A 12,011-nucleotide genomic window follows, 5' to 3' on the forward strand; every position below is an offset into this window, starting at 1 on the left:
AAATCACCGGTCTTCTGTGTCCTTCGCGCTGGGAGTTGGAGACTGCAGCTGTTCCTATTCGGCCATCTTGCTCCGCCCCCACAAAATTAACATTTTAAAATGTACTTGAAAAATAAAGAGATAACAATAACAACAACCAAATCTAGTGTTCCCTGTGTGTTTACTGTATGCTAACTCCTTCTCTAAGCACCTGATATATACTGTTTTACTAAAATCTAGCAACCGTTTGAAGTAGTCACTTTTTATTTTTAATTGAAGAATAACAATTGCGTATATTTATGGGATACAATGTAACATTTTAATCTATGTGTACATTATAGAGAGAGTCAATCAAATTAACATATTCATTGCCTCACCAAATTATTTTTTGTGGTTATAATATTAAAAATCTATTTTAGCAATTTTGAAGTATGCAATATATTAACTGTGGTTACCATACAGTGCAATAGATCACTAAAGGTATTCCTTTAGTCTAACTGCAAATTTGTACCCTTTGTCAACATCTCTCCTTTCCCCATTTCTCCCTCCGCACCCCACCCCTCATCATCTGGTAACTACTTTTTACTCTCAGTTTCTATGAGCACAACTTTTTTAGATTTCACATATAAGTGAGATCATACAGTACTTGTCTTTCTGAGTCTGGCTTAGTTCACTTAGCATAACGTCCTCTAGTTTGAACCATATTGTTGCAAATGACAGAATTTCCTTCTTTTTAAAGGTTGTATGGTCTTTCATGTATATACACCATATTTTCTTTATCCAGTTATCCATTGATAGATACTTAGGTTGCTTCCATAGCTTGGCTATTGTGAATACTGGTGAAATAAACATGGGAGGGGAGGTATCTCTTTAAAATACTGATTTCAATTCCTTTGGATATTTGCCTAGAAGTGGGATTTCTGGATCATATGGTAATTCTACTTTTCAGTTTTTTGAGAAACCTCCATGCTGTTTTCCAAAATGGCTGTAGTAATTTACATTCCCAACAGTGTACATGACTTCCCTTTCCTCTACATCTTTGCCAACACTTACTATTTGTTTTTCTGTTTCGTTTTTATTTGTTTATTTTTGTATAGTTTAAAGATTATTGGAGTACAGGTAGTGTTTGGTTACATGAGTAAGTTCTTCAGTGGTGATCTGTGAGATTTTGGTGCATCCATCACTTAAGCAGTATACACTGCAAGCTATTTATAGGCTTTTATCCCTCCCCCACCTCCCACTCTTTCCCCCCCAAGTCCCCAGAGTCTATTGTGTCATTCTTATGCCTTTGCGTCCTCACAGCTTAGCTCCCACATATCAGTGAGAACATACAATGTTTGGTTTTCCATTCCTGAGTTACTTCACTTAGAATAATAGTCTCCAATCTCATCCAGGTCACTGTGAAGGCCGTTAATTCATCCTTTTTATGGCTGAATAGTATTCCATCACATATATAAATCACAGTTTCTTTATCCACTCATTGATTGATGGGCATTTGGGTTGGTTCCATGGTTTTGCAATTGTGAATTGTGCTGCTATAAACATGCGTGTGCAAGTATCTTTTTCATATAATGACTTCTTTTCCTCTGGGTAGGTACCAAGTAGTAGGATCACTGGATTAAATGATAGTTCTACTTTTAGTTCTTTAAGGAACCTCCACACTCTTTTCCATAGTGGCTGTACTAGTTTACATTTCCACCAGCTGTGTAGAAGTGTTCCCTGATCACCACATCCACACCAACGTCTACTGTTTTTTGATTTTTTTATTATGGCCATTCTTGCAGGAGTAAGGTGGTATCACATTGTGGTTTTAATTTCCATTTCCCTGATCATTAGTGAGACTGAGCATTTTTTCATATGTTTATTGGCCATTTGTATATCTTCTTTTGAGAATTGTCTATTCATGTCCTTAGTCCACTTTTTGATGGGATTGTTCGTTTTTTTTCTTACTGATTTGTTTGAGTTTGTTATAGATTCTGGATATTAGTCCTTTGTCAGATGTATAGGTTGTTAAGATTTCCTCCCACTCTGTGAGTTGTCTGTTTACTCTGCTGACTGTCCCTTTTGCTGTGCAAAAGCTCTTTAGTTTAATTAAGTCCCAGCTATTTATCTTTGTTTTTATTGCATTTGCTTTTGGGTTCTTGGTCATGAAATCCTTGCCTAAGCCAATGTCTAGAAGGAATTTTCCAATGTTATCTCCTAGAATTTTTATAGTTTCAGAAGTCGTTAATCCACCTTGAGTTGATTTTTGTATAAGGTGAGACATGAGGATCAAGTTTCATTCTCCTACATGTGGCTAGCCAATTATTCCAGCACCATTTGTTGAAAAGAATGCCCTTTCCTGACTTTATGCTTTTGTTTGCTTTGTTGAAGATCAGTTGGCTATAAGCATTTGACTTTATTTCTGGGTTCTATTATAGTATAGTTTGAAATCAGGTAGTGTGATGCCTTTCAGATTTGTTCTTTTTGCTTAGTCTTGCTTTGGCTACGCAGGCTCTTTTTGGTTCTATATGAATTTTAGAATTGTTTTTTCTAATTCTGTGAAGAATGATGGTGGTATTTTGATGGAGATTGCATTGAGTTTGTAGATTGCTTTTGGCAGTATGGTCATTTTCACAATATTCATTCTATCCATCCATGAGCATGGGATGTGTTCCTATCTGTTTGTGTCATCTATGATTTCTTTGAGCAGTATTCTGTTTTCCTTTCAGAGTTATTTCACCTACTTGGTTAGGTATATTTCTAAGTATTTTATTTTATTGCAGCTATTGTAAAAGGGGTTGAGTTCTTGATTTGATTCTCTGCTTGGTCATTGTAGATGTATAGAAGAGCTACTGATTTGTGTGCATTAATCTTGTATCCGGAAACTTTGCTGAATTCTTTTATCAGTTCTAGGAGCTTTCTGGAGGAGTCCTTAGGGTTTTTGAGGCAAATGATCATATTGTCAGCAAACAGTGAAAGTTTGACTTCCTCTTTACCAATCTCGATGCCCTTTGTTTTTTTCTCTTGTCTGCTTGCTCTGGCTAGGACTTCCAGTACTATGTTGAAGAGGAGTGGTGAGAGTGGGCATCATTGTCTTGTTCCAGTTCTCAGAGGGAATGCTTTCAACCTTCCCCATTCAGTATTATGTTTGCTGTAGGTTTATCATAGATGGCTTTTATTACATTGAGGTATGTCCCTTGTATGTCAATTTTGCTGAGAGTTTTAATCATAAAGAGATGCTTGATTTTGTTGAATGATTTTTCTGCATCTATTGAGATGATCATGTGATTTTTGTTTTAAGTTCTGTTTATGTGGTGTATCACCTTTATTGACTTGTGTATGTTAAACCATCCTTGCACCCCGGTATGAAACTCACTTGATCATGGTAGATTATCTTTTTGATATGCATTGGATTTGTTTAGCTAGTATTTTATTAAGTAATTTGACTATGTTCATCAGGGATATAGGTCTGTAGTCTTTTTGTTTGTTTGTTTTGTCCTTTCTTGATTTTGGTATTAGGGTGGTGCTGGCTTCATAGAGTGAATTAGGGAGTATTCCCTCTTTCTCTCTGCTGTGGAATAGTGTCAAAGGGATTGGTACCAATTTTTGTTTGAATGTCTGGTAGAGTTCCGGTGTGAATACGTCTGGTCCTGGACTTTTTTGGTGTTGTTCGCAATTTTAAAATTACCATTTCAATCTTGCTGCTTGTTATTGGTCTGCTCAGGGTATCTAATTCCTGATTTAAGCTAGGAGGGTTATATATTTTTTTTTCAGAAATTTATCCATCTCTTCTAGGTTTTCTAGTTTGTGTGTGTAAAGGTATTTACAGTAGCCTTGAATGAACTTTTGTTTTTCAGTGATGTCAGTTATAATATTTCCCATTATGTTTCTTTTTTTTTTTTGAGACGGAGTCTTGCTCTGTCGCTGGGTCTGGAGTGCAGTGGCCGGATCTCAGCTCACTGCAAGCTCCACCTCCCAGGTTCCCGCCATTCTCCTGCCTCAGCCTCCGGAGTAGCTGGGACTACAGGCGCCCGCCACCTCGCCCGGCTAGTTTTTTGTATTTTTAGTAGAGACGGGGTTTCACCATGTTAGCCAGGATGGTCTCGATCTCCTGACCTCGTGATCTGCCCGTCTCGGCCTCCCAAAGTGCTGGGATTACAGGATTGAGCCACCGTGCCCAGCCCCATTTTGTTTCTTAATAAGATTATTTGGGTTTTCTCTCTTCTTGGTTAATCTTGCTAATGGTCTATCAATTTTATTTATCTTTTCAAAGAATCAGCTATTTCACTTATCTTTCGTATTTTTTTGTTTCAATTTCATTTAGTTCTGCTCTGATCTTTGTTGTTTCCTTTCTTCTGTTGGGTTTGGATTTGGTTTGTTCTTGTTTCTCTAGTTTCTTCAGGTGTGACTTTAGAATGTCAGTTTGTGCTCTTTCAGCCTTTTTGATGTAGCCATTTAGGGCTATGAACTTTCCTCTTAGCACTGCCTTTGCTGTATTCCAGAGGTTTTGATAGGATGTGTCATTATTGTCATTCAGTTTGAATAATTTTTAAATTTCTATCTTGATTTCAATTTGACCCAATGAACATTTAGGAGCAGCTTATTTGATTTCCATGTATTTGTATGGTTTTAAAGGTTCCCTTTGGAGTTGATTTCCAGTTTTAGTCCACTGTGGTCTGAAAGAGTGCTTGATATAATTTCAATTTTCTTAAAATTATTGAGGTTCGTTTTGTGGCCCATCATGTGGTCTATCTTGGAGAAAGTTCCATGTGCTGTTGAGTAGAATGTGTGTTCTGTGGTTGTTTGATAGAATGTTCTGTAGATATCTATTAAGTCCATTTGTTCCAAGGCATAGTTTAAATCCATTGTTTCTTTGTTGACTTTCTGTCTTGATGACCTGTCTAGTTCTGTTAGTGGAGTATTGAAGTCCCCCACTGTTATTGTGTTGCTGTCTATCTCATTTCTTAAGTCTATTAGTAATTGTTTTATAAATTTGGGATCTCCAATGTTAGGTGCATATATTTTAGGATTGTGATATTTTCCTGTTGGACAAGGCCTTTTACCATTATATAATGTCCCTCTTTGTCTCTTTTAACTGCTGTTGCTTTATAGTTTGTTTTGTCTGATATAAGAATGGTTGCCCCTGGTAGGTTTTGGTATCCATTTGCATGAATTGTCTTTTTTCACCCTTTTACTTTATGTGAGTCCTTATATGTTTGTTAGGTGAGTCTCCTGAAGGCAGCAGATAGTTGGTTGGTGAGTTCTTATCCATTCTGCAGTTCTGTATGCTTTAAGTGGAGCATCTAGGCCATTTACATTCAGTGTTAGTATTGAGATGTGAAGTGCCATTCCATTCATCATGCTATTTGTTGCCTGCATACATTGAGTTTTTGTTTTTGCTTTTTAAATTGCATTTTTGTTTTATAGGTCCTGTGTGATTTATGCTTTAAAGAGGTTCTGTTTTGATATGTTTGTGTGTTTGTTTCAATATTTAGAGCTTCTTTCAGCAATTCTTATAGTGGTGGTATGGTAGTGGCGAATTCTCTCAACATTTGCTTTTTTGAAAAAGACTGTATCTTTCTTCATATATGATTCTTAGTTTCACAGGATACAAAATTCTTGGCTGATAATTGTTTTGTTTGAGGGGGCTGAAGATAGCACCCAAATCCTCTCTAGCTTGTAGGGTTTCTGCTGAGAAATCACCTGTTAATCTGATAGGTTTTTCTTTATAGGTTACCTGGTAGTTTTGCCTCACAGCTCTTAAGATTCTTTCCTTCATTTTAACTTTAGATAACCTGATGACAATATGCCTAGGCAATAATCTTTTTATGATGAACTTTCCAGGTGTTCTTTGTGCTTCACCTATTTAGATATCTAGGTCTCCAGCAAGGCTGGGGAAGTTTTCCTCAATTATCCCCTCAAATATGTTTTCCAAACTTTTAGATTTCTCTTATTGCTAATGAATAATGATTATTCATAGGTTTGGTCATTTAAGAATATCCCAGACTTCCTGGAGACTTTGTTCGTATTTTCTTACTCTTTTTTCTTTGTCTTTGTTGAATTGGGTTAATTCAGAGACCTTGTCTTCAAGCTCTGAATTTCTTTCTTCTAGTTGTTCAATTCTATTGCTGAGACTTTCCAGAGCATTTCACATTTCTATAGTATATCTAATGTTTCCTGAAGTTTTGATCATTTATTTATGCTGTCTATTTTCTTGAATATTTCTCTCTTCATTTCTTGTATCATTTTTCGGATTTCATTGCATTGGACATTGGCTTTCTCTGGTGCTTCCCTGATTAGCTTAATAATTATCTCCTGAATTGTTTTTCAGATAAATCATAAATTTCTTCTTGGTTTGGATTCATCGCTGATGAGCTAATGCAATTTTTGGGGGGTTGTTAAAGAGCCTTATTTTGACATGTTACCAGGGTTTGTTTTCTGGTTCCTTCTCATTTGGGTAGGCTGTGTCAGAGGGAAGGTCTAGGGCTGAAGGCTGTTGTTCAGATTCTTCTGTCCCACAGGGTGTTCCCTTGATGTAATACTCCCCTCTTTTTCCTATGGATGTGGCTTCCTGAGAGCCAAGCTGCAGTGATTGTTGTCTCCCTTCTAGGTCTAGCCTCCCAGCAAATCTACCAGGTTCCTGGCTGGTACTGGGGTTTGACTTCACAGGGTCCTGTGATGTGAACCGTTTATGGATCTCTCAGCTGTGGATACCAGCACCTGTTCTGGTGAAGGTGGCAGAGCAGTAAAATGGACTCTGTGAGGGTTCTTAGCTTTGGTAGTTTAACGTTCTATTTTTGTGCTCGTTGGTCTCCTGCTGGGAGGTGGCACTTTCCAGACAGCATCAGCTGTGGTAGTATGGAGAGGAACTGGTGGTAGGTGGGGCCCTGGAACTCCCAAGAGTATATGCCCTTTGTCTTCAGCTACCAGGGTGGGTAGGGAAGGACCATCAGGTGGGGGCAGGAATAGGCAGGTCTGAGCTCAGACTCTCCTTGGGCAGGCCTTGCTGTGGCTGCTGTCGGGGACGGAAGTGAGGTTCCCAGGTCAATGGAGCTGTGTACTTAGGATGATTGTGGCTGCCTCTGCTGAGTCATGCAGGTTGTCAGGGAAGTGGGGGAAAGCCAGTAGTCACAGGCGTCACCCAACTGCCACACAATCTGAAGAGCCAGTCTCACTCCCATCGTGCTACCCCCAGTGGCAATGAGTCTATTTCCAGGCTGTGGGTGAGCAGGGCTTAAGAACTTGTCCCAGGCTGCCCGCCTCCCAGCCGTGAGATAAAAGGGCTCTGGTTCTTCCCCCACCTGTGGAGTCTGCATGCTGGATTTACGCCCTCCCCTGAGTTCTGGCCAAGAGGCTTCTCACCTGGTTTAAATTGTTACAAAGTTCAGCTGGAGATCTCCTGCTCCCTGTGGTTATCTTCCCGCACTTCTGGCCACCCTCCTGAAAGGATCCCTGTGGTGCCAGGCAGGAATGGCCTGCCTGGGGACCCAGCAAGCTCCCAGGGCCCTTCCCACTGCCTCCTCCACCCCTGCAATTCACTCGGTTCTCTAAGTTGACTCAGTTCCAGGTAAGGTCGGAAACTTCTCCGGCAAACTAGACCTTCGGTTTCCCCACACCCAGTGGGAGTGTGTTCGGGAGCAGAGAATATCCCATTTCCTCTGTAGTTTGGGCACTTACAGTATTTGGGGTGTCTCCCAGGTCCTGCAGGAGGAGTCTAAGCTTCCTTCAGAGGGTCTGTAGGTCATCTTGGGATTCCTGGTTTGTTCTTTCAGTCATTCAGGGCTAAAATTCACGATGCAAGCCTTCACGTGCTGCTCTGTCCGTCCGAGTCAGAGCTGTGATCTACTGCTTCTGGTCCGCCATGATCATTTTTGACTATTTGTTTTTTGATAATAGCTATTCTAACAAGCATGAGGTGATATTCTATTGGGGTTTTAATTTGCATTTCTCTGATGAATGTTGAGCATTTTTTCATATGTCTGTTGGCTATTCATCTCTTTCTTTGAGAAATGTCTGCTCAGATTCTTTGCCCATTTTTAAAGTGGGTTGTTATATTGCTATTGAGTTGCTTGAGTTCCTTATATAGTTTGCATATTATACCTTTATCGGATGTATGGTTTATAAATATTTTCTTCCAATCTCCTGTGGGTTGTCTCTTCACACTGTTAAATTGTTTCCCTTGCTATGCAGAAGCTTTTTAGTTTGATGTAGTTTCATGTGTCAGTTTTTACTTTTATTGCCTGTGGTGCTATTGAAGTCTTATCTCAGAAATAATTTCCCAGACAGTATCATGGAGTTTTCTCCTATGCTTTCTTTTAGTAGCTTTATAGTTTTTGGTCTTATGTTTACATTTCTATTCGTTTTTACTTGATTTTTTAGGTATAATGTGAGATAATGGTGTAATCTCATTCTTTTGCATATGGATATCCAGTTTTCTCAACACCAATTATTAAAGAGATTGTCCTTTCCTCATTGTTTGTTCTTGGAACCTTTGTTGAAAATTAGTTCAGATAATTGCTATTTCTAACACCATTTTGCTAATCAGGAAACATGCTTATTGTCTTATTTATCATTGTACATTGAATGACATATGTCAGGAACATAAATATTTGTTGAATGGCTACAAAGTTGAAACAAATAGAAATTGATAAAGTCAGCTGGCAGGGCTTGGTTATTCATATCCAGAACTGACTTAGAGTAATAGTCAGTTTTCTGTTGGCATAACAGAATTCCTGAGACTGGGTAATTGATAAAGAATAGAAGTTTATTTGGCTCATGGTTCTGCAGGCTGAAATTCCAAGGGCATGGCAGCAGCTCTGGTAAGGGCCTCATGCCACATCATACATGGTGGAGAAGCAGAAAGGGAAATTGGCATGTGCAACAGGAGGAAAACATGAGGGGCGGCCTCACTTTATAATAACCCACTCCAGCCATAACTAATCCAGACCCTTAAGAGTGAGAACTCATTTTCTTGAGAATTAGCCCAGTCTCCTAACAGTGGCATTAATCCCTTCATGAGGATGAAGCCCTTATGACCTAAATACTTCTTAAAGCTCCCACCACTTCTCAACACATTACATTGGGAATCAAATTTCAACATGAGTTTCAGAGGGGAAAAAAGCATATTCAAAGCACAGCAGTAATTTAAAAAATATTATTGAAATGGGAACACAACACTGAAAACTTTTTATAGATCTCACAATGTCTAAGAATGTATACGTGGACTTTCACGGTATAGGACCACTAAATTATATAATCAGTGGTTCTCAACTAGAAGCATGCATTGGAACCAACTGGGGAATTTTAGGAAACTGTAACTGCCTGCTCCCAGATTCACTGAGTTAGAATTCTTTGAGAAGGGTCAAGGCATGTGAGTTTTGAACTCTAGACTGAAACTTCAAACTAAATCTAAAGGTAGAAAAAAAAAAAACTTTACTGCCTTGGGGGTCAGGGTGATCACAACTTGCTAGGCAGACAGTGAATTAGCCATTGAAACCAGTATGGACTTCAGAAGTCATTTGACCAGGGTTCAAATCCTGGCTCTAATGTTATCAACTGAAAGTTTATGTCTTTTGAAATTCATATATTAAAGTCTAATCCCTAATGCTACTTGGAGATGAAGCTTTAAGGAAGTAACGAGACCATGAGAGTGGAGTCCTCATGAATGGGATTAGTGATCACATATAAGGCCAGAGAGCTAGCTTGCTCTTTTCCTACCATGTAAGGATACAACAAAAAGTCAAAAATCTGCAACTCAGAAGAGGGCCCTTACTAGAGAGTAGCTATGCTGGTACCCTGATCTGAGACTTCTAGCCTCCAGAATGGTAAGAAATAAATCTTTGTTGTTTACAAGCCACTCAGTCTGCAGTACTTTGGTGCAGCATTCTGGATGAACTATAACAAGGGTAGAGGAAGGAACCTTATGGTCTTGGGGTCAGGGCAAATATAGCTCATTCCTGCTCTGTGGGGACTAGAGTAGCACATTGGAACCATCGTGGACTTTGGAAGTCATTCAGATCAGGATTCAAATCCAAACTCTAGCTTTGCTTTTGGTGTAAATAACTTAAATTCTCAGAGCCAAAGGTTCCTCAAATGTAGAATGAATATAGAATTTTCTGTTTTATAATGTCATTCTGAAGATTAAAGAAAATTAAATAATGTTTGATAGAGCATCTGGCTCAAAAGTAAGTCCTCAATATATTAAAACTACTCTGAATAGAAAGCTCAAGGGAAAGGAAGGGAATGGAGGGGATAGCTTTTTTGTTTTTTGTTAAATACATTAAAACTAGTCTTTTTTTTTTTTTTTTTTTCTTTGTAGAGACTGGGCTTCACCATGTATGTTGCCCAGGCTAGTCTTGAACTCCTGGGCTCATGCCTTCTGCCTGCCTCGGCTTCCCAAAATGCTGGGATTATAGGCATGAGCCATCGTACATGGCCAAAACCAGTCTTTGGAATCGCTGAAAGAACTCTTTGAGCCAGAATTTGCTACTCTAAGCACACCAGAGCTTTTCACATGTACTAAATACCAATGTGACCCTTGGTATCAAAGTTTTTAGCTGTAGAATCACTTTCTTGTCATGATTAATAAAATCTCAAATCTCACAAGAAGTCAGAAATGATTTCTTTCTAACCTAGAGATTCTTGAGGCTGCTGCGAAGTAGCAGTGACCAGTGTCTCCCACTAAGTTACAAAGGACCAAAGGTGATTTTTGCTACAGTGCAAGGGAATAAATTGCAGCCAACTTTTAATTTGGTCCAAACTGAATACTTTGAGAAAAATTATCAGGTGTTGTTTCATTATCTCACCTCATCCGAATATCCTAGCCAAGGAAAATGGTCACCTACTAAGTAGATTTAAGTGGAGAAACTACTGGAAACTAAGAATAGTTCTCCATCAGATGGATGACCTGGCAGGGATTCTACCCGCAAAGACACGGTCATTTCCAAATCCTGCAGAAAATCTGACATTGTCGGTCTTCACTCTGTAGATGCAAAGGTGATTAGCATACAGTTTGAATCACTTATTCCTTCTATTGTTCACCGGGCACAGTTTAAGTTGAAATAATTTGCATAACTGAATTTTTGCTTCTTTCTTGTTCTGCTGGGAGCTTCTTGTGAGTTACTCTACAGGGTGAATTAACTTAATTCAGTATGTATCAAAAATTAACCGATGTTTGATGAAGTCTGAATCTATTTTGCTGTGTTAAAGATGTGTTTTAAGCTCATCTGTCTTCAAAATGCTCCCAAATGATTCAAATAAATAGCCAACCACTGAGCATGTTACCAAGGCAAGGCTCTACCCAAAGAAAGTATGAATGCCAAATCATATTATAATTTTTCAAGGAAATGGATGATTTTCATTGTTTAAGGTGTTTACTCCTTCTAAGAAGAGGCTAGAGCCTATGCTTTGCTGAGTTTTTCTGTAGCTTCTAGAAAACTGAGGAAATGAATTTGCTAGCAGGAGCGGTGTTCTATATTAGGAAACGTGCACATTGGCAGATGGTCAAGGGAGTGCTACCTGAGTGTAGAGAGCCATTTAGTACTATTCAAATTTAAATCTCTAATTTTAGCTGAACACGAGAGTGGAGCGATAAACCCACTTGTCGCTTTTATGCTTGGCTGAAGTCAGAGGAAATGCAATATTGGTATTATCTACTCTCATAGTTATGGACATGCCTATTTGCAAATGGGTCATTGTTTAAATGCATTTATATAGTAATGAAAGCATAACTTCCAACTGAATAACTTAATAGAGATAATAATACCACGTGTCAAACAACCATGTGGTAGGTGGGATTTGGGAACAGGATAATCAAGGACATTCTTTCACAACATGACATACATCTACATTGGCTACACAAGGCTAGAAGATACATGCAGAACAGTTTTAGGTTTATAAAAATAAATCATCCAGGTTTCTTTCAAACACATTTCTATTAGTTATTCTATAAAAACTTCTGTTGCATGCAATTTTAAAACTGAATACCCATTTACTCTCTCCCTGAACCTAAACTGAAACATTTTCTCTGCTGTTTTTTAGTGATTAGTTTA

This window comes from Colobus angolensis, unplaced genomic scaffold (assembly GCF_000951035.1).
Source record: "Colobus angolensis palliatus isolate OR3802 unplaced genomic scaffold, Cang.pa_1.0 Scaffold146, whole genome shotgun sequence".
NCBI lineage: Eukaryota > Metazoa > Chordata > Mammalia > Primates > Cercopithecidae > Colobus > Colobus angolensis.